The 20,124-nt window shown below is 47.3% G+C and overlaps 28 non-coding genes across 28 annotated transcripts; all 28 read left to right on the plus strand.

Moving 5' to 3' along the window:
- Window positions 1-1,471: 1,471 nt before the first annotated feature.
- Window positions 1,472-1,544, plus strand: TRNAV-UAC (transfer RNA valine (anticodon UAC)). The gene has a single exon. It is a non-coding gene; the product is annotated as a tRNA-Val (tRNA).
- A 429-nt stretch (window positions 1,545-1,973) lies between these two features.
- TRNAP-AGG (transfer RNA proline (anticodon AGG)) lies at window positions 1,974-2,045 on the plus strand. Its single transcript has one exon. It is a non-coding gene; the product is annotated as a tRNA-Pro (tRNA).
- Window positions 2,046-2,431: 386 nt separating this feature from the next.
- TRNAV-AAC (transfer RNA valine (anticodon AAC)) lies at window positions 2,432-2,504 on the plus strand. Its single transcript has one exon. It is a non-coding gene; the product is annotated as a tRNA-Val (tRNA).
- A 288-nt stretch (window positions 2,505-2,792) lies between these two features.
- On the plus strand, window positions 2,793-2,904 carry TRNAL-CAA (transfer RNA leucine (anticodon CAA)). The gene is made up of 2 exons: window positions 2,793-2,830; window positions 2,859-2,904. It is a non-coding gene; the product is annotated as a tRNA-Leu (tRNA).
- A 936-nt stretch (window positions 2,905-3,840) lies between these two features.
- TRNAP-CGG (transfer RNA proline (anticodon CGG)) lies at window positions 3,841-3,912 on the plus strand. Its single transcript has one exon. It is a non-coding gene; the product is annotated as a tRNA-Pro (tRNA).
- A 385-nt stretch (window positions 3,913-4,297) lies between these two features.
- TRNAV-UAC (transfer RNA valine (anticodon UAC)) lies at window positions 4,298-4,370 on the plus strand. The gene has a single exon. It is a non-coding gene; the product is annotated as a tRNA-Val (tRNA).
- A 429-nt stretch (window positions 4,371-4,799) lies between these two features.
- On the plus strand, window positions 4,800-4,871 carry TRNAP-AGG (transfer RNA proline (anticodon AGG)). Its single transcript has one exon. It is a non-coding gene; the product is annotated as a tRNA-Pro (tRNA).
- Window positions 4,872-5,257: 386 nt separating this feature from the next.
- TRNAV-AAC (transfer RNA valine (anticodon AAC)) lies at window positions 5,258-5,330 on the plus strand. The gene has a single exon. It is a non-coding gene; the product is annotated as a tRNA-Val (tRNA).
- Window positions 5,331-7,123: 1,793 nt separating this feature from the next.
- Window positions 7,124-7,196, plus strand: TRNAV-UAC (transfer RNA valine (anticodon UAC)). Its single transcript has one exon. It is a non-coding gene; the product is annotated as a tRNA-Val (tRNA).
- Window positions 7,197-7,625: 429 nt separating this feature from the next.
- On the plus strand, window positions 7,626-7,697 carry TRNAP-AGG (transfer RNA proline (anticodon AGG)). Its single transcript has one exon. It is a non-coding gene; the product is annotated as a tRNA-Pro (tRNA).
- Window positions 7,698-8,083: 386 nt separating this feature from the next.
- On the plus strand, window positions 8,084-8,156 carry TRNAV-AAC (transfer RNA valine (anticodon AAC)). The gene has a single exon. It is a non-coding gene; the product is annotated as a tRNA-Val (tRNA).
- Window positions 8,157-9,492: 1,336 nt separating this feature from the next.
- Window positions 9,493-9,564, plus strand: TRNAP-CGG (transfer RNA proline (anticodon CGG)). The gene has a single exon. It is a non-coding gene; the product is annotated as a tRNA-Pro (tRNA).
- A 385-nt stretch (window positions 9,565-9,949) lies between these two features.
- Window positions 9,950-10,022, plus strand: TRNAV-UAC (transfer RNA valine (anticodon UAC)). The gene has a single exon. It is a non-coding gene; the product is annotated as a tRNA-Val (tRNA).
- Window positions 10,023-10,451: 429 nt separating this feature from the next.
- On the plus strand, window positions 10,452-10,523 carry TRNAP-AGG (transfer RNA proline (anticodon AGG)). Its single transcript has one exon. It is a non-coding gene; the product is annotated as a tRNA-Pro (tRNA).
- A 386-nt stretch (window positions 10,524-10,909) lies between these two features.
- On the plus strand, window positions 10,910-10,982 carry TRNAV-AAC (transfer RNA valine (anticodon AAC)). Its single transcript has one exon. It is a non-coding gene; the product is annotated as a tRNA-Val (tRNA).
- Window positions 10,983-11,270: 288 nt separating this feature from the next.
- TRNAL-CAA (transfer RNA leucine (anticodon CAA)) lies at window positions 11,271-11,382 on the plus strand. The gene is made up of 2 exons: window positions 11,271-11,308; window positions 11,337-11,382. It is a non-coding gene; the product is annotated as a tRNA-Leu (tRNA).
- Window positions 11,383-12,318: 936 nt separating this feature from the next.
- On the plus strand, window positions 12,319-12,390 carry TRNAP-CGG (transfer RNA proline (anticodon CGG)). Its single transcript has one exon. It is a non-coding gene; the product is annotated as a tRNA-Pro (tRNA).
- Window positions 12,391-12,775: 385 nt separating this feature from the next.
- TRNAV-UAC (transfer RNA valine (anticodon UAC)) lies at window positions 12,776-12,848 on the plus strand. Its single transcript has one exon. It is a non-coding gene; the product is annotated as a tRNA-Val (tRNA).
- An 887-nt stretch (window positions 12,849-13,735) lies between these two features.
- On the plus strand, window positions 13,736-13,808 carry TRNAV-AAC (transfer RNA valine (anticodon AAC)). The gene has a single exon. It is a non-coding gene; the product is annotated as a tRNA-Val (tRNA).
- Window positions 13,809-14,096: 288 nt separating this feature from the next.
- Window positions 14,097-14,208, plus strand: TRNAL-CAA (transfer RNA leucine (anticodon CAA)). Its single transcript has 2 exons — window positions 14,097-14,134; window positions 14,163-14,208. It is a non-coding gene; the product is annotated as a tRNA-Leu (tRNA).
- Window positions 14,209-15,144: 936 nt separating this feature from the next.
- TRNAP-CGG (transfer RNA proline (anticodon CGG)) lies at window positions 15,145-15,216 on the plus strand. The gene has a single exon. It is a non-coding gene; the product is annotated as a tRNA-Pro (tRNA).
- A 385-nt stretch (window positions 15,217-15,601) lies between these two features.
- TRNAV-UAC (transfer RNA valine (anticodon UAC)) lies at window positions 15,602-15,674 on the plus strand. Its single transcript has one exon. It is a non-coding gene; the product is annotated as a tRNA-Val (tRNA).
- A 429-nt stretch (window positions 15,675-16,103) lies between these two features.
- TRNAP-AGG (transfer RNA proline (anticodon AGG)) lies at window positions 16,104-16,175 on the plus strand. Its single transcript has one exon. It is a non-coding gene; the product is annotated as a tRNA-Pro (tRNA).
- Window positions 16,176-16,561: 386 nt separating this feature from the next.
- On the plus strand, window positions 16,562-16,634 carry TRNAV-AAC (transfer RNA valine (anticodon AAC)). Its single transcript has one exon. It is a non-coding gene; the product is annotated as a tRNA-Val (tRNA).
- A 1,793-nt stretch (window positions 16,635-18,427) lies between these two features.
- On the plus strand, window positions 18,428-18,500 carry TRNAV-UAC (transfer RNA valine (anticodon UAC)). The gene has a single exon. It is a non-coding gene; the product is annotated as a tRNA-Val (tRNA).
- A 429-nt stretch (window positions 18,501-18,929) lies between these two features.
- TRNAP-AGG (transfer RNA proline (anticodon AGG)) lies at window positions 18,930-19,001 on the plus strand. Its single transcript has one exon. It is a non-coding gene; the product is annotated as a tRNA-Pro (tRNA).
- A 386-nt stretch (window positions 19,002-19,387) lies between these two features.
- TRNAV-AAC (transfer RNA valine (anticodon AAC)) lies at window positions 19,388-19,460 on the plus strand. Its single transcript has one exon. It is a non-coding gene; the product is annotated as a tRNA-Val (tRNA).
- A 288-nt stretch (window positions 19,461-19,748) lies between these two features.
- TRNAL-CAA (transfer RNA leucine (anticodon CAA)) lies at window positions 19,749-19,860 on the plus strand. Its single transcript has 2 exons — window positions 19,749-19,786; window positions 19,815-19,860. It is a non-coding gene; the product is annotated as a tRNA-Leu (tRNA).
- The last annotated feature ends 264 nt before the right edge of the window (window positions 19,861-20,124 follow it).

The following is a 20,124-nucleotide window of genomic DNA, read 5'->3' on the forward strand; positions in this document are numbered from 1 at the left end:
CAAGAGAGCTTGATCTTCAGTGCAACTGAGACTTCTGGTCTCCTCATGGAGGCGTGGGTTCAAATCCCACTTCTGACAGGTCTCTTTTACACCCTTAAATCTTCCTGTTTTTTGCAGTGCATTCCCCACACGCCACAATCTTTGCACGGACCTGTAACATATGACGAGAAATCCACCAACGATCAGGCTGGGCCCTCAATCACAATTCCATGTATTCCTGGAAGGGACACCTCAGGCACAACTTCCGTTAAATTTGCACTCCATCACACTAACTGCCGTGCTGGTTTCTCATTAAGCAGTTGATCCTATCTTTGTTGTGAGGCTCTCCTGCCACCTTTTGGGCGGAGAAGGCACTGTCCCTGCAACAACACAGGCAGACATGTTCAACAGGGCTTCCTGGTTATGTGGGAGGAGCAGATTGTCATTGGTCACCCCTTGCGAATTTTAATTTACATAAGGAAGACAGAGAGGTAGCTGGGAGTAGGCAGTTCACACGGACATTGAACTCTATCTTGTGATTTGCAGCCAATTCTAGATTGAGGCAGGAGGAAAGGAGGTGACTTGCCCAACAATGACCATTCTGGGAATTCAGCCACCCTGGGTCTCCCAGGTGAGTGTTTCAGTCCTGTGAGCCACTCATATAAATCTCGCCTGATCGAGCCTGATCGAGCGCTGAGTGAGCGTGTTTGAATCCAAGAATCAAACGCCTCTTTCTTATGAGCAAGAATTGGCAGGCCCTCCCTTGCTTCTGGGGTGGAAGTTTATGGGGCAAGGGTCCAGGACTTGCAGAGAAGTACAAGTGCCAGAAAGTGCCTGCAGTTCTCATCAGTGCCTTTTTTCTGCTCACTGGCAGCTAGGATATCGGCTGATCCCTTCCTTGCAAGAGTGAAAAAAACAACATCTTGAGAGAAACAGGACTTTGTGTGGCTCACATAGAGAGAGAGCAGCCAAATAGCACTGCTTTGTTTCTGAAAGACGCATCAGAAATTGTTCAAATTGCCGACTCGGGAATCAGGCTCGTTGGTCTAGGGGTATGATTCTCGCTTCGGGTGCGAGAGGTCCCGGGTTCAAATCCAGGACGAGCCCAAGCTGTGGAATTATTTTTAGGCTGCTTATTATATAGGACCATTTCTTCTTTTCAATGCTATAAGACGCCGTGTGTGGTGAGAAAGTTCCTTTCCCTGCACGCTGTTTCCCACTTTTGGCGTATAGAATTTCAGTGCCGGACTTCTTTGCAACTGCTTTTCTGGGGTGGACCATCAGTGTAGGAACATTAAATTCAAAGTGTTTTTCTAGTGTGATTTCAGGTATGGTTTTAAAATCGCCTTTTGGAATAAAAGTGGTCCTCGTTCCTTTCTTCCAAAGAAAGAGATCGGGTAAGGAGGGTCCAACGTTGAGCTTCATGGACATTGGCCCTTGGTCTGTGCTTTCCAGCCCACTACATGCCAAGAAGATTGCTGCCAGAGTATCTGTTTCTGTGGTGTAGTGGTTATCACGTTTGCTTTACACGCGAAAGGTCCCTGGTTCGAGACCGGGCAGAAACAGCAGCTTATTGTTTGCATTTACTCTCTCAACTTATAGGAAAGCTGAGATAATGGAAGCTGTCTATCCCTCACCAGCGTGACGTACTGTGCTCCAGGGGCATCAGTGACAGCTCAAAAAGAGAAGTGACGATAGTTTGCGCCATTCGTTTGCACGTCCTTTTGTACTGAAGGGTGGGCCTACTTGATGAAAGCAAGGCATGAGAGCAGAAATTGTTTTATTGTCCTCACCGAGAGCATACACCTAGAGCAAACAAAATGTCTGAAGGATGGAGGCATTTTCATTTCTTGTTCGATGACGGCCATGGAAAAGACAGCAACCATATTGCAGAAGAGAGCAGCATGTGCAGTTGCTTGCTTTGGGTGAAGCATTCACCGACTCGCTGCCAATAACCCCCGGAGCTGGTGCGAAAGGTGACTCTTGTGTGCCTCGGCTCGTTGGTCTAGGGGTATGATTCTCGCTTAGGGTGCGAGAGGTCCCGGGTTCAAATCCCGGACGAGCCCTTTTTTAGAGGTAAACATACGAATCCTACTCAAAACTCACAATGCCTGACTATTTCTCATTACACTCGGCGCATTGTTGCACAAATTATTTTGAACCTCAGAAGAAAAACGGATATCCATGCTTTTTCTGCCTTCATGCTTAGTCTGTGTGTGTCCCAGATGATGCTTTCCCAAGCTGTACTTGCTGGCATTTAGGCATCAGATATTTGTCTGTCGATGCCTGCATAAGTAAATTTTTAATACGTCTAATTGCAAGCATGTTGGCTGATATCTCTGCAGTTTTCACACTTGCTCCTCGCTTTCTGAGTGGCTGCTGATAAAGCAGAATAGAAGTAGAGAGAATCCTTGAGAGGAACCTTGCTCTAACAGTAAAACACAGCAAGTTAGTTTCTGTAGTGTAGTGGTCATCACGTTCGCCTAACACGCGAAAGGTCCCCGGTTCGAGACCGGGCAGAAACACTGTGCATGAGCTGCTTTTATGTGCACCCTCTAAAACCTTATTATCTCAATGCAAGCTTAAGAAGAGGCGGTCCATGAACCCAGCGAGCCGTGGGAAACTTCCTTTACTTTTGCAAGACGAAACAAAGTAATCCGCATCCATCAGTGGTCGCTCTTGTGCCTAGCTTTTTTTTTATCATGCCATGTTGTATTGTGGGGCCTTTACACCTGTGACATTGCTGTGAACGCTGTAAGTGCAAACATTGGCAAGTGCAGACAGAAGAGTCAGACCTGTACATAGCCAGGGCTGTCAGGATGGCCGAGTGGTCTAAGGCGCCAGACTCAAGAGAGCTTGATCTTCAGTGCAACTGAGACTTCTGGTCTCCTCATGGAGGCGTGGGTTCAAATCCCACTTCTGACAGGTCTCTTTTACACCCTTAAATCTTCCTGTTTTTTGCAGTGCATTCCCCACACGCCACAATCTTTGCACGGACCTGTAACATATGACGAGAAATCCACCAACGATCAGGCTGGGCCCTCAATCACAATTCCATGTATTCCTGGAAGGGACACCTCAGGCACAACTTCCGTTAAATTTGCACTCCATCACACTAACTGCCGTGCTGGTTTCTCACTAAGCAGTTGATCCTATCTTTGTTGTGAGGCTCTCCTGCCACCTTTTGGGCGGAAAAGGCACTGTCCCTGCAACAACAGAGGCAGACATGTTCAACAGGGCTTCCTGGTTATGTGGGAGGAGCAGATTGTCATTGGTCACCCCTTGCGAATTTTAATTTACATAAGGAAGACAGAGAGGTAGCTGGGAGTAGGCAGTACACATGGACATTGAACTCTATCTTGTGATTTGCAGCCAATTCTAGATTGAGGCAGGAGGAAAGGAGGTGACTTGCCCAACAATGACCATTCTGGGAATTCAGCCACCCTGGGTCTCCCAGGTGAGTGTTTCAGTCCTGCGAGCCACTCATATAAATCTCGCCTGATCTCGCCTGATCGAGCGCTGAGTGAGCGTGTTTAAATCCAAGAATCAAACGCCTCTTTCTTAGGAGCAAGAATTGGCAGGCCCTCCCTTGCTTCTGGGGTGGAAGTTTATGGGGCAAGGGTCCAGGACTTGCAGAGAAGTACAAGTGCCAGAAAGTGCCTGCAGTTCTCATCAGTGCCTTTTTTCTGCTCACTGGCAGCTAGGATATCGGCTGATCCCTTCCTTGCAAGAGTGAAAAAAACAACATCTTGAGAGAAACATGACTTTGTGTGGCTCACATAGAGAGAGAGCAGCCAAATAGCACTGCTTTGTTTCTGAAAGACGCATCAGAAATTGTTCAAATTGGCGACTCGGGAATCAGGCTCGTTGGTCTAGGGGTATGATTCTCGCTTCGGGTGCGAGAGGTCCCGGGTTCAAATCCCGGATGAGCCCAAGCTGTGGAATTATTTTTAGGCTGCTTATTATATAGGACCATTTCTTCTTTTCAATGCTATAAGACGCCGTGTGTGGTGAGAAAGTTCCTTTCCCTGCACGCTGTTTCCCACTTTTGGCGTATAGAATTTCAGTGCCGGACTTCTTTGCAACTGCTTTTCTGGGGTGGACCATCAGTGTAGGAACATTAAATTCAAAGTGTTTTTCTAGTGTGATTTCAGGTATGGTTTTAAAATCGCCTTTTGGAATAAAAGTGGTCCTCGTTCCTTTCTTCCAAAGAAAGAGATCGGGTAAGGAGGGTCCAACGTTGAGCTTCATGGACATTGGCCCTTGGTCTGTGCTTTCCAGCCCACTACATGCCAAGAAGATTGCTGCCAGAGTATCTGTTTCTGTGGTGTAGTGGTTATCATGTTCGCTTTACACGCGAAAGGTCCCTGGTTCGAGACCGGGCAGAAACAGCAGCTTATTGTTTGCATTTACTCTCTCAACTTATAGGAAAGCTGAGATAATGGAAGCTGTCTATCCCTCGCCAGCGTGACGTACTGTGCTCCAGGGGCATCAGTGACAGCTCAAAAAGAGAAGTGACGATAGTTTGCGCCATTCGTTTGCACGTCCTTTTGTACTGAAGGGTGGGCCTACTTGATGAAAGCAAGGCATGAGAGCAGAAATTGTTTTATTGTCCTCACCGAGAGCATACACCTAGAGCAAACAAAATGTCTGAAGGATGGAGGCATTTTCATTTCTTGTTCGATGACGGTCATGGAAAAGACAGCAACCATATTGCAGAAGAGAGCAGCATGTGCAGTTGCTTGCTTTGGGTGAAGCATTCACCGACTCGCTGCCAATAACCCCCGGAGCTGGTGCGAAAGGTGACTCTTGTGTGCCTCGGCTCGTTGGTCTAGGGGTATGATTCTCGCTTAGGGTGCGAGAGGTCCCGGGTTCAAATCCCGGACGAGCCCTTTTTTAGAGGTAAACATACGAATCCTACTCAAAACTCACAATGCCTGACTATTTCTCATTACACTCGGCGCATTGTTGCACAAATTATTTTGAACCTCAGAAGAAAAACGGATATCCATGCTTTTTCTGCCTTCATGCTTAGTCTGTGTGTGTCCCAGGTGATGCTTTCCCAAGCTGTACTTGCTGGCATTTAGGCATCAGATATTTGTCTGTCGATGCCTGCATAAGTAAATTTTTAATACGTCTAATTGCAAGCATGTTGGCTGATATCTCTGCAGTTTTCACACTTGCTCCTCGCTTTCTGAGTGGCTGCTGATAAAGCAGAATAGAAGTAGAGAGAATCCTTGAGAGGAACCTTGCTCTAACAGTAAAACACAGCAAGTTAGTTTCTGTAGTGTAGTGGTCATCACGTTCGCCTAACACGCGAAAGGTCCCCGGTTCGAGACCGGGCAGAAACACTGTGCATGAGCTGCTTTTATGTGCACCCTCTAAAACCTTATTATCTCAATGCAAGCTTAAGAAGAGGCGGTCCATGAACCCAGCGAGCCGTGGGAAACTTCCTTTACTTTTGCAAGACGAAACAAAGTAATCCGCATCCATCAGTGGTCGCTCTTGTGCCTAGCTTTTTTTTTATCATGCCATGTTGTATTGTGGGGCCTTTACACCTGTGACATTGCTGTGAACGCTGTAAGTGCAAACATTGGCAAGTGCAGACAGAAGAGTCAGACCTGTACATAGCCAGGGCTGTCAGGATGGCCGAGTGGTCTAAGGCGCCAGACTCAAGAGAGCTTGATCTTCAGTGCAACTGAGACTTCTGGTCTTCTCATGGAGGCGTGGGTTCAAATCCCACTTCTGACAGGTCTCTTTTACACCCTTAAATCTTCCTGTTTTTTGCAGTGCATTCCCCACACGCCACAATCTTTGCACGGACCTGTAACATATGACGAGAAATCCACCAACGATCAGGCTGGGCCCTCAATCACAATTCCATGTATTCCTGGAAGGGACACCTCAGGCACAACTTCCGTTAAATTTGCACTCCATCACACTAACTGCCGTGCTGGTTTCTCACTAAGCAGTTGATCCTATCTTTGTTGTGAGGCTCTCCTGCCACCTTTTGGGCGGAGAAGGCACTGTCCCTGCAACAACAGAGGCAGACATGTTCAACAGGGCTTCCTGGTTATGTGGGAGGAGCAGATTGTCATTGGTCACCCCTTGCGAATTTTAATTTACATAAGGAAGACAGAGAGGTAGCTGGGAGTAGGCAGTACACATGGACATTGAACTCTATCTTGTGATTTGCAGCCAATTCTAGATTGAGGCAGGAGGAAAGGAGGTGACTTGCCCAACAATGACCATTCTGGGAATTCAGCCACCCTGGGTCTCCCAGGTGAGTGTTTCAGTCCTGCGAGCCACTCATATAAATCTCGCCTGATCTCGCCTGATCGAGCGCTGAGTGAGCGTGTTTAAATCCAAGAATCAAACGCCTCTTTCTTAGGAGCAAGAATTGGCAGGCCCTCCCTTGCTTCTGGGGTGGAAGTTTATGGGGCAAGGGTACAGGACTTGCAGAGAAGTACAAGTGCCAGAAAGTGCCTGCAGTTCTCATCAGTGCCTTTTTTCTGCTCACTGGCAGCTAGGATATCAGCTGATCCCTTCCTTGCAAGAGTGAAAAAAACAACATCTTGAGAGAAACATGACTTTGTGTGGCTCACATAGAGAGAGAGCAGCCAAATAGCACTGCTTTGTTTCTGAAAGACGCATCAGAAATTGTTCAAATTGGCGACTCGGGAATCAGGCTCTTTGGTCTAGGGGTATGATTCTCGCTTCGGGTGCGAGAGGTCCCGGGTTCAAATCCCGGACGAGCCCAAGCTGTGGAATTATTTTTAGGCTGCTTATTATATAGGACCATTTCTTCTTTTCAATGCTATAAGACGCCGTGTGTGGTGAGAAAGTTCCTTTCCCTGCACGCTGTTTCCCACTTTTGGCGTATAGAATTTCAGTGCCGGACTTCTTTGCAACTGCTTTTCTGGGGTGGACCATCAGTGTAGGAACATTAAATTCAAAGTGTTTTTCTAGTGTGATTTCAGGTATGGTTTTAAAATCGCCTTTTGGAATAAAAGTGGTCCTCGTTCCTTTCTTCCAAAGAAAGAGATCGGGTAAGGAGGGTCCAACGTTGAGCTTCATGGACATTGGCCCTTGGTCTGTGCTTTCCAGCCCACTACATGCCAAGAAGATTGCTGCCAGAGTATCTGTTTCTGTGGTGTAGTGGTTATCATGTTCGCTTTACACGCGAAAGGTCCCTGGTTCGAGACCGGGCAGAAACAGCAGCTTATTGTTTGCATTTACTCTCTCAACTTATAGGAAAGCTGAGATAATGGAAGCTGTCTATCCCTCGCCAGCGTGACGTACTGTGCTCCAGGGGCATCAGTGACAGCTCAAAAAGAGAAGTGACGATAGTTTGCGCCATTCGTTTGCACGTCCTTTTGTACTGAAGGGTGGGCCTACTTGATGAAAGCAAGGCATGAGAGCAGAAATTGTTTTATTGTCCTCACCGAGAGCATACACCTAGAGCAAACAAAATGTCTGAAGGATGGAGGCATTTTCATTTCTTGTTCGATGACGGCCATGGAAAAGACAGCAACCATATTGCAGAAGAGAGCAGCATGTGCAGTTGCTTGCTTTGGGTGAAGCATTCACCGACTCGCTGCCAATATCCCCCGGAGCTGGTGCGAAAGGTGACTCTTGTGTGCCTCGGCTCGTTGGTCTAGGGGTATGATTCTCGCTTAGGGTGCGAGAGGTCCCGGGTTCAAATCCCGGACGAGCCCTTTTTTAGAGGTAAACATACGAATCCTACTCAAAACTCACAATGCCTGACTATTTCTCATTACACTCGGCGCATTGTTGCACAAATTATTTTGAACCTCAGAAGAAAAACGGATATCCATGCTTTTTCTGCCTTCATGCTTAGTCTGTGTGTGTCCCAGGTGATGCTTTCCCAAGCTGTTCTTGCTGGCATTTAGGCATCAGATATTTGTCTGTCGATGCCTGCATAAGTAAATTTTTAATACGTCTAATTGCAAGCATGTTGGCTGATATCTCTGCAGTTTTCACACTTGCTCCTCGCTTTCTGAGTGGCTGCTGATACAGCAGAATAGAAGTAGAGAGAATCCTTGAGAGGAACCTTGCTCTAACAGTAAAACACAGCAAGTTAGTTTCTGTAGTGTAGTGGTCATCACGTTCGCCTAACACGCGAAAGGTCCCCGGTTCGAGACCGGGCAGAAACACTGTGCATGAGCTGCTTTTATGTGCACCCTCTAAAACCTTATTATCTCAATGCAAGCTTAAGAAGAGGCGGTCCATGAACCCAGCGAGCCGTGGGAAACTTCCTTTACTTTTGCAAGACGAAACAAAGTAATCCGCATCCATCAGTGGTCGCTCTTGTGCCTAGCTTTTTTTTTATCATGCCATGTTGTATTGTGGGGCCTTTACACCTGTGACATTGCTGTGAACGCTGTAAGTGCAAACATTGGCAAGTGCAGACAGAAGAGTCAGACCTGTACATAGCCAGGGCTGTCAGGATGGCCGAGTGGTCTAAGGCGCCACACTCAAGAGAGCTTGATCTTCAGTGCAACTGAGACTTCTGGTCTCCTCATGGAGGCGTGGGTTCAAATCCCACTTCTGACAGGTCTCTTTTACACCCTTAAATCTTCCTGTTTTTTGCAGTGCATTCCCCACACGCCACAATCTTTGCACGGACCTGTAACATATGACGAGAAATCCACCAACGATCAGGCTGGGCCCTCAATCACAATTCCATGTATTCCTGGAAGGGACACCTCAGGCACAACTTCCGTTAAATTTGCACTCCATCACACTAACTGCCGTGCTGGTTTCTCATTAAGCAGTTGATCCTATCTTTGTTGTGAGGCTCTCCTGCCACCTTTTGGGCGGAGAAGGCACTGTCCCTGCAACAACACAGGCAGACATGTTCAACAGGGCTTCCTGGTTATGTGGGAGGAGCAGATTGTCATTGGTCACCCCTTGCGAATTTTAATTTACATAAGGAAGACAGAGAGGTAGCTGGGAGTAGGCAGTTCACACGGACATTGAACTCTATCTTGTGATTTGCAGCCAATTCTAGATTGAGGCAGGAGGAAAGGAGGTGACTTGCCCAACAATGACCATTCTGGGAATTCAGCCACCCTGGGTCTCCCAGGTGAGTGTTTCAGTCCTGTGAGCCACTCATATAAATCTCGCCTGATCGAGCCTGATCGAGCGCTGAGTGAGCGTGTTTGAATCCAAGAATCAAACGCCTCTTTCTTAGGAGCAAGAATTGGCAGGCCCTCCCTTGCTTCTGGGGTGGAAGTTTATGGGGCAAGGGTCCAGGACTTGCAGAGAAGTACAAGTGCCAGAAAGTGCCTGCAGTTCTCATCAGTGCCTTTTTTCTGCTCACTGGCAGCTAGGATATCGGCTGATCCCTTCCTTGCAAGAGTGAAAAAAACAACATCTTGAGAGAAACATGACTTTGTGTGGCTCACATATAGAGAGAGCAGCCAAATAGCACTGCTTTGTTTCTGAAAGACGCATCAGAAATTGTTCAAATTGCCGACTCGGGAATCAGGCTCGTTGGTCTAGGGGTATGATTCTCACTTCGGGTGCGAGAGGTCCCGGGTTCAAATCCCGGACGAGCCCAAGCTGTGGAATTATTTTTAGGCTGCTTATTATATAGGACCATTTCTTCTTTTCAATGCTATAAGACGCCGTGTGTGGTGAGAAAGTTCCTTTCCCTGCACGCTGTTTCCCACTTTTGGCGTATAGAATTTCAGTGCCGGACTTCTTTGCAACTGCTTTTCTGGGGTGGACCATCAGTGTAGGAACATTAAATTCAAAGTGTTTTTCTAGTGTGATTTCAGGTATGGTTTTAAAATCGCCTTTTGGAATAAAAGTGGTCCTCGTTCCTTTCTTCCAAAGAAAGAGATCGGGTAAGGAGGGTCCAACGTTGAGCTTCATGGACATTGGCCCTTGGTCTGTGCTTTCCAGCCCACTACATGCCAAGAAGATTGCTACCAGAGTATCTGTTTCTGTGGTGTAGTGGTTATCACGTTCGCTTTACACGCGAAAGGTCCCTGGTTCGAGACCGGGCAGAAACAGCAGCTTATTGTTTGCATTTACTCTCTCAACTTATAGGAAAGCTGAGATAATGGAAGCTGTCTATCCCTCGCCAGCGTGACGTACTGTGCTCCAGGGGCATCAGTGACAGCTCAAAAAGAGAAGTGACGATAGTTTGCGCCATTCGTTTGCACGTCCTTTTGTACTGAAGGGTGGGCCTACTTGATGAAAGCAAGGCATGAGAGCAGAAATTGTTTTATTGTCCTCACCGAGAGCATACACCTAGAGCAAACAAAATGTCTGAAGGATGGAGGCATTTTCATTTCTTGTTCGATGACGGCCATGGAAAAGACAGCAACCATATTGCAGAAGAGAGCAGCATGTGCAGTTGCTTGCTTTGGGTGAAGCATTCACCGACTCGCTGCCAATAACCCCCGGAGCTGGTGCGAAAGGTGACTCTTGTGTGCCTCGGCTCGTTGGTCTAGGGGTATGGTTCTCGCTTAGGGTGCGAGAGGTCCCGGGTTCAAATCCCGGACGAGCCCTTTTTTAGAGGTAAACATACGAATCCTACTCAAAACTCACAATGCCTGACTATTTCTCATTACACTCGGCGCATTGTTGCACAAATTATTTTGAACCTCAGAAGAAAAACGGATATCCATGCTTTTTCTGCCTTCATGCTTAGTCTGTGTGTGTCCCAGGTGATGCTTTCCCAAGCTGTACTTGCTGGCATTTAGGCATCAGATATTTGTCTGTCGATGCCTGCATAAGTAAATTTTTAATACGTCTAATTGCAAGCATGTTGGCTGATATCTCTGCAGTTTTCACACTTGCTCCTCGCTTTCTGAGTGGCTGCTGATACAGCAGAATAGAAGTAGAGAGAATCCTTGAGAGGAACCTTGCTCTAACAGTAAAACACAGCAAGTTAGTTTCTGTAGTGTAGTGGTCATCACGTTCGCCTAACACGCGAAAGGTCCCCGGTTCGAGACCGGGCAGAAACACTGTGCATGAGCTGCTTTTATGTGCACCCTCTAAAACCTTATTATCTCAATGCAAGCTTAAGAAGAGGCGGTCCATGAACCCAGCGAGCCGTGGGAAACTTCCTTTACTTTTGCAAGACGAAACAAAGTAATCCGCATCCATCAGTGGTCGCTCTTGTGCCTAGCTTTTTTTTTATCATGCCATGTTGTATTGTGGGGCCTTTACACCTGTGACATTGCTGTGAACGCTGTAAGTGCAAACATTGGCAAGTGCAGACAGAAGAGTCAGACCTGTACATAGCCAGGGCTGTCAGGATGGCCGAGTGGTCTAAGGCGCCAGACTCAAGAGAGCTTGATCTTCAGTGCAACTGAGACTTCTGGTCTCCTCATGGAGGCGTGGGTTCAAATCCCACTTCTGACAGGTCTCTTTTACACCCTTAAATCTTCCTGTTTTTTGCAGTGCATTCCCCACACGCCACAATCTTTGCACGGACCTGTAACATATGACGAGAAATCCACCAACGATCAGGCTGGGCCCTCAATCACAATTCCATGTATTCCTGGAAGGGACACCTCAGGCACAACTTCCGTTAAATTTGCACTCCATCACACTAACTGCAGTGCTGGTTTCTCACTAAGCAGTTGATCCTATCTTTGTTGTGAGGCTCTCCTGCCACCTTTTGGGCGGAGAAGGCACTGTCCCTGCAACAACAGAGGCAGACATGTTCAACAGGGCTTCCTGGTTATGTGGGAGGAGCAGATTGTCATTGGTCACCCCTTGCGAATTTTAATTTACATAAGGAAGACAGAGAGGTAGCTGGGAGTAGGCAGTACACATGGACATTGAACTCTATCTTGTGATTTGCAGCCAATTCTAGATTGAGGCAGGAGGAAAGGAGGTGACTTGCCCAACAATGACCATTCTGGGAATTCAGCCACCCTGGGTCTCCCAGGTGAGTGTTTCAGTCCTGCGAGCCACTCATATAAATCTCGCCTGATCTCGCCTGATCGAGCGCTGAGTGAGCGTGTTTAAATCCAAGAATCAAACGCCTCTTTCTTAGGAGCAAGAATTGGCAGGCCCTCCCTTGCTTCTGGGGTGGAAGTTTATGGGGCAAGGGTCCAGGACTTGCAGAGAAGTACAAGTGCCAGAAAGTGCCTGCAGTTCTCATCAGTGCCTTTTTTCTGCTCACTGGCAGCTAGGATATCGGCTGATCCCTTCCTTGCAAGAGTGAAAAAAACAACATCTTGAGAGAAACATGACTTTGTGTGGCTCACATAGAGAGAGAGCAGCCAAATAGCACTGCTTTGTTTCTGAAAGACGCATCAGAAATTGTTCAAATTGGCGACTCGGGAATCAGGCTCGTTGGTCTAGGGGTATGATTCTCGCTTCGGGTGCGAGAGGTCCCGGGTTCAAATCCCGGACGAGCCCAAGCTGTGGAATTATTTTTAGGCTGCTTATTATATAGGACCATTTCTTCTTTTCAATGCTATAAGACGCCGTGTGTGGTGAGAAAGTTCCTTTCCCTGCACGCTGTTTCCCACTTTTGGCGTATAGAATTTCAGTGCCGGACTTCTTTGCAACTGCTTTTCTGGGGTGGACCATCAGTGTAGGAACATTAAATTCAAAGTGTTTTTCTAGTGTGATTTCAGGTATGGTTTTAAAATCGCCTTTTGGAATAAAAGTGGTCCTCGTTCCTTTCTTCCAAAGAAAGAGATCGGGTAAGGAGGGTCCAACGTTGAGCTTCATGGACATTGGCCCTTGGTCTGTGCTTTCCAGCCCACTACATGCCAAGAAGATTGCTGCCAGAGTATCTGTTTCTGTGGTGTAGTGGTTATCATGTTCGCTTTACACGCGAAAGGTCCCTGGTTCGAGACCGGGCAGAAACAGCAGCTTATTGTTTGCATTTACTCTCTCAACTTATAGGAAAGCTGAGATAATGGAAGCTGTCTATCCCTCGCCAGCGTGACGTACTGTGCTCCAGGGGCATCAGTGACAGCTCAAAAAGAGAAGTGACGATAGTTTGCGCCATTCGTTTGCACGTCCTTTTGTACTGAAGGGTGGGCCTACTTGATGAAAGCAAGGCATGAGAGCAGAAATTGTTTTATTGTCCTCACCGAGAGCATACACCTAGAGCAAACAAAATGTCTGAAGGATGGAGGCATTTTCATTTCTTGTTCGATGACGGCCATGGAAAAGACAGCAACCATATTGCAGAAGAGAGCAGCATGTGCAGTTGCTTGCTTTGGGTGAAGCATTCACCGACTCGCTGCCAATATCCCCCGGAGCTGGTGCGAAAGGTGACTCTTGTGTGCCTCGGCTCCTTGGTCTAGGGGTATGATTCTCGCTTAGGGTGCGAGAGGTCCCGGGTTCAAATCCCGGACGAGCCCTTTTTTAGAGGTAAACATACGAATCCTACTCAAAACTCACAATGCCTGACTATTTCTCATTACACTCGGCGCATTGTTGCACAAATTATTTTGAACCTCAGAAGAAAAACGGATATCCATGCTTTTTCTGCCTTCATGCTTAGTCTGTGTGTGTCCCAGGTGATGCTTTCCCAAGCTGTTCTTGCTGGCATTTAGGCATCAGATATTTGTCTGTCGATGCCTGCATAAGTAAATTTTTAATACGTCTAATTGCAAGCATGTTGGCTGATATCTCTGCAGTTTTCACACTTGCTCCTCGCTTTCTGAGTGGCTGCTGATACAGCAGAATAGAAGTAGAGAGAATCCTTGAGAGGAACCTTGCTCTAACAGTAAAACACAGCAAGTTAGTTTCTGTAGTGTAGTGGTCATCACGTTCGCCTAACACGCGAAAGGTCCCCGGTTCGAGACCGGGCAGAAACACTGTGCATGAGCTGCTTTTATGTGCACCCTCTAAAACCTTATTATCTCAATGCAAGCTTAAGAAGAGGCGGTCCATGAACCCAGCGAGCCGTGGGAAACTTCCTTTACTTTTGCAAGACGAAACAAAGTAATCCGCATCCATCAGTGGTCGCTCTTGTGCCTAGCTTTTTTTTTATCATGCCATGTTGTATTGTGGGGCCTTTACACCTGTGACATTGCTGTGAACGCTGTAAGTGCAAACATTGGCAAGTGCAGACAGAAGAGTCAGACCTGTACATAGCCAGGGCTGTCAGGATGGCCGAGTGGTCTAAGGCGCCAGACTCAAGAGAGCTTGATCTTCAGTGCAACTGAGACTTCTGGTCTCCTCATGGAGGCGTGGGTTCAAATCCCACTTCTGACAGGTCTCTTTTACACCCTTAAATCTTCCTGTTTTTTGCAGTGCATTCCCCACACGCCACAATCTTTGCACGGACCTGTAACATATGACGAGAAATCCACCAACGATCAGGCTGGGCCCTCAATCACAATTCCATGTATTCCTGGAAGGGACACCTCAGGCACAACTTCCGTTAAATTTGCACTCCATCACACTAACTGCCGTGCTGGTTTCTCACTAAGCAGTTGATCCTATCTTTGTTGTGAGGCTCTCCTGCCACCTTTTGGGCGGAGAAGGCACTGTCCCTGCAACAACAGAGGCAGACATGTTCAACAGGGCTTCCTGGTTATGTGGGAGGAGCAGATTGTCATTGGTCACCCCTTGCGAATTTTAATTTACATAAGGAAGACAGAGAGGTAGCTGGGAGTAGGCAGTACACATGGACATTGAACTCTATCTTGTGATTTGCAGCCAATTCTAGATTGAGGCAGGAGGAAAGGAGGTGACTTGCCCAACAATGACCATTCTGGGAATTCAGCCACCCTGGGTCTCCCAGGTGAGTGTTTCAGTCCTGCGAGCCACTCATATAAATCTCGCCTGATCTCGCCTGATCGAGCGCTGAGTGAGCGTGTTTAAATCCAAGAATCAAACGCCTCTTTCTTAGGAGCAAGAATTGGCAGGCCCTCCCTTGCTTCTGGGGTGGAAGTTTATGGGGCAAGGGTCCAGGACTTGCAGAGAAGTACAAGTGCCAGAAAGTGCCTGCAGTTCTCATCAGTGCCTTTTTTCTGCTCACTGGCAGCTAGGATATCGGCTGATCCCTTCCTTGCAAGAGTGAAAAAAACAACATCTTGAGAGAAACATGACTTTGTGTGGCTCACATAGAGAGAGAGCAGCCAAATAGCACTGCTTTGTTTCTGAAAGACGCATCAGAAATTGTTCAAATTGGCGACTCGGGAATCAGGCTCGTTGGTCTAGGGGTATGATTCTCGCTTCGGGTGCGAGAGGTCCCGGGTTCAAATCCCGGATGAGCCCAAGCTGTGGAATTATTTTTAGGCTGCTTATTATATAGGACCATTTCTTCTTTTCAATGCTATAAGACGCCGTGTGTGGTGAGAAAGTTCCTTTCCCTGCACGCTGTTTCCCACTTTTGGCGTATAGAATTTCAGTGCCGGACTTCTTTGCAACTGCTTTTCTGGGGTGGACCATCAGTGTAGGAACATTAAATTCAAAGTGTTTTTCTAGTGTGATTTCAGGTATGGTTTTAAAATCGCCTTTTGGAATAAAAGTGGTCCTCGTTCCTTTCTTCCAAAGAAAGAGATCGGGTAAGGAGGGTCCAACGTTGAGCTTCATGGACATTGGCCCTTGGTCTGTGCTTTCCAGCCCACTACATGCCAAGAAGATTGCTGCCAGAGTATCTGTTTCTGTGGTGTAGTGGTTATCATGTTCGCTTTACACGCGAAAGGTCCCTGGTTCGAGACCGGGCAGAAACAGCAGCTTATTGTTTGCATTTACTCTCTCAACTTATAGGAAAGCTGAGATAATGGAAGCTGTCTATCCCTCGCCAGCGTGACGTACTGTGCTCCAGGGGCATCAGTGACAGCTCAAAAAGAGAAGTGACGATAGTTTGCGCCATTCGTTTGCACGTCCTTTTGTACTGAAGGGTGGGCCTACTTGATGAAAGCAAGGCATGAGAGCAGAAATTGTTTTATTGTCCTCACCGAGAGCATACACCTAGAGCAAACAAAATGTCTGAAGGATGGAGGCATTTTCATTTCTTGTTCGATGACGGTCATGGAAAAGACAGCAACCATATTGCAGAAGAGAGCAGCATGTGCAGTTGCTTGCTTTGGGTGAAGCATTCACCGACTCGCTGCCAATAACCCCCGGAGCTGGTGCGAAAGGTGACTCTTGTGTGCCTCGGCTCGTTGGTCTAGGGGTATGATTCTCGCTTAGGGTGCGAGAGGTCCCGGGTTCAAATCCCGGACGAGCCCTTTTTTAGAGGTAAACATACGAATCCTACTCAAAACTCACAATGCCTGACTATTTCTCATTACACTCGGCGCATTGTTGCACAAATTATTTTGAACCTCAGAAGAAAAACGGATATCCATGCTTTTTCTGCCTTCATGCTTAGTCTGTGTGTGTCCCAGGTGATGCTTTCCCAAGCTGTACTTGCTGGCATTTAGGCATCAGATATTTGTCTGTCGATGCCTGCATAAGTAAATTTTTAATACGTCTAATTGCAAGCATGTTGGCTGATATCTCTGCAGTTTTCACACTTGCTCCTCGCTTTCTGAGTGGCTGCTGATAAAGCAGAATAGAAGTAGAGAGAATCCTTGAGAGGAACCTTGCTCTAACAGTAAAACACAGCAAGTTAGTTTCTGTAGTGTAGTGGTCATCACGTTCGCCTAACACGCGAAAGGTCCCCGGTTCGAGACCGGGCAGAAACACTGTGCATGAGCTGCTTTTATGTGCACCCTCTAAAACCTTATTATCTCAATGCAAGCTTAAGAAGAGGCGGTCCATGAACCCAGCGAGCCGTGGGAAACTTCCTTTACTTTTGCAAGACGAAACAAAGTAATCCGCATCCATCAGTGGTCGCTCTTGTGCCTAGCTTTTTTTTTATCATGCCATGTTGTATTGTGGGGCCTTTACACCTGTGACATTGCTGTGAACGCTGTAAGTGCAAACATTGGCAAGTGCAGACAGAAGAGTCAGACCTGTACATAGCCAGGGCTGTCAGGATGGCCGAGTGGTCTAAGGCGCCAGACTCAAGAGAGCTTGATCTTCAGTGCAACTGAGACTTCTGGTCTTCTCATGGAGGCGTGGGTTCAAATCCCACTTCTGACAGGTCTCTTTTACACCCTTAAATCTTCCTGTTTTTTGCAGTGCATTCCCCACACGCCACAATCTTTGCACGGACCTGTAACATATGACGAGAAATCCACCAACGATCAGGCTGGGCCCTCAATCACAATTCCATGTATTCCTGGAAGGGACACCTCAGGCACAACTTCCGTTAAATTTGCACTCCATCACACTAACTGCCGTGCTGGTTTCTCACTAAGCAGTTGATCCTATCTTTGTTGTGAGGCTCTCCTGCCACCTTTTGGGCGGAGAAGGCACTGTCCCTGCAACAACAGAGGCAGACATGTTCAACAGGGCTTCCTGGTTATGTGGGAGGAGCAGATTGTCATTGGTCACCCCTTGCGAATTTTAATTTACATAAGGAAGACAGAGAGGTAGCTGGGAGTAGGCAGTACACATGGACATTGAACTCTATCTTGTGATTTGCAGCCAATTCTAGATTGAGGCAGGAGGAAAGGAGGTGACTTGCCCAACAATGACCATTCTGGGAATTCAGCCACCCTGGGTCTCCCAGGTGAGTGTTTCAGTCCTGCGAGCCACTCATATAAATCTCGCCTGATCTCGCCTGATCGAGCGCTGAGTGAGCGTGTTTAAATCCAAGAATCAAACGCCTCTTTCTTAGGAGCAAGAATTGGCAGGCCCTCCCTTGCTTCTGGGGTGGAAGTTTATGGGGCAAGGGTCCAGGACTTGCAGAGAAGTACAAGTGCCAGAAAGTGCCTGCAGTTCTCATCAGTGCCTTTTTTCTGCTCACTGGCAGCTAGGATATCAGCTGATCCCTTCCTTGCAAGAGTGAAAAAAACAACATCTTGAGAGAAACATGACTTTGTGTGGCTCACATAGAGAGAGAGCAGCCAAATAGCACTGCTTTGTTTCTGAAAGACGCATCAGAAATTGTTCAAATTGGCGACTCGGGAATCAGGCTCTTTGGTCTAGGGATATGATTCTCGCTTCGGGTGCGAGAGGTCCCGGGTTCAAATCCCGGACGAGCCCAAGCTGTGGAATTATTTTTAGGCTGCTTATTATATAGGACCATTTCTTCTTTTCAATGCTATAAGACGCCGTGTGTGGTGAGAAAGTTCCTTTCCCTGCACGCTGTTTCCCACTTTTGGCGTATAGAATTTCAGTGCCGGACTTCTTTGCAACTGCTTTTCTGGGGTGGACCATCAGTGTAGGAACATTAAATTCAAAGTGTTTTTCTAGTGTGATTTCAGGTATGGTTTTAAAATCGCCTTTTGGAATAAAAGTGGTCCTCGTTCCTTTCTTCCAAAGAAAGAGATCGGGTAAGGAGGGTCCAACGTTGAGCTTCATGGACATTGGCCCTTGGTCTGTGCTTTCCAGCCCACTACATGCCAAGAAGATTGCTGCCAGAGTATCTGTTTCTGTGGTGTAGTGGTTATCATGTTCGCTTTACACGCGAAAGGTCCCTGGTTCGAGACCGGGCAGAAACAGCAGCTTATTGTTTGCATTTACTCTCTCAACTTATAGGAAAGCTGAGATAATGGAAGCTGTCTATCCCTCGCCAGCGTGACGTACTGTGCTCCAGGGGCATCAGTGACAGCTCAAAAAGAGAAGTGACGATAGTTTGCGCCATTCGTTTGCACGTCCTTTTGTACTGAAGGGTGGGCCTACTTGATGAAAGCAAGGCATGAGAGCAGAAATTGTTTTATTGTCCTCACCGAGAGCATACACCTAGAGCAAACAAAATGTCTGAAGGATGGAGGCATTTTCATTTCTTGTTCGATGACGGCCATGGAAAAGACAGCAACCATATTGCAGAAGAGAGCAGCATGTGCAGTTGCTTGCTTTGGGTGAAGCATTCACCGACTCGCTGCCAATATCCCCCGGAGCTGGTGCGAAAGGTGACTCTTGTGTGCCTCGGCTCGTTGGTCTAGGGGTATGATTCTCGCTTAGGGTGCGAGAGGTCCCGGGTTCAAATCCCGGACGAGCCCTTTTTTAGAGGTAAACATACGAATCCTACTCAAAACTCACAATGCCTGACTATTTCTCATTACACTCGGCGCATTGTTGCACAAATTATTTTGAACCTCAGAAGAAAAACGGATATCCATGCTTTTTCTGCCTTCATGCTTAGTCTGTGTGTGTCCCAGGTGATGCTTTCCCAAGCTGTTCTTGCTGGCATTTAGGCATCAGATATTTGTCTGTCGATGCCTGCATAAGTAAATTTTTAATACGTCTAATTGCAAGCATGTTGGCTGATATCTCTGCAGTTTTCACACTTGCTCCTCGCTTTCTGAGTGGCTGCTGATACAGCAGAATAGAAGTAGAGAGAATCCTTGAGAGGAACCTTGCTCTAACAGTAAAACACAGCAAGTTAGTTTCTGTAGTGTAGTGGTCATCACGTTCGCCTAACACGCGAAAGGTCCCCGGTTCGAGACCGGGCAGAAACACTGTGCATGAGCTGCTTTTATGTGCACCCTCTAAAACCTTATTATCTCAATGCAAGCTTAAGAAGAGGCGGTCCATGAACCCAGCGAGCCGTGGGAAACTTCCTTTACTTTTGCAAGACGAAACAAAGTAATCCGCATCCATCAGTGGTCGCTCTTGTGCCTAGCTTTTTTTTTATCATGCCATGTTGTATTGTGGGGCCTTTACACCTGTGACATTGCTGTGAACGCTGTAAGTGCAAACATTGGCAAGTGCAGACAGAAGAGTCAGACCTGTACATAGCCAGGGCTGTCAGGATGGCCGAGTGGTCTAAGGCGCCAGACTCAAGAGAGCTTGATCTTCAGTGCAACTGAGACTTCTGGTCTCCTCATGGAGGCGTGGGTTCAAATCCCACTTCTGACAGGTCTCTTTTACACCCTTAAATCTTCCTGTTTTTTGCAGTGCATTCCCCACACGCCACAATCTTTGCACGGACCTGTAACATATGACGAGAAATCCACCAACGATCAGGCTGGGCCCTCAATCACAATTCCATGTATTCCTGGAAGGGACACCTCAGGCACAACTTCCGTTAAATTTGCACTCCATCACACTAACTGCCGTGCTGGTTTCTCATTAAGCAGTTGATCCTATCTTTGTTGTGAGGCTCTCCTGCCACCTTTTGGG

Source organism: Triturus cristatus, chromosome 10 (genome assembly GCF_964204655.1).
Source record: "Triturus cristatus chromosome 10, aTriCri1.1, whole genome shotgun sequence".
Taxonomy (NCBI): domain Eukaryota; kingdom Metazoa; phylum Chordata; class Amphibia; order Caudata; family Salamandridae; genus Triturus; species Triturus cristatus.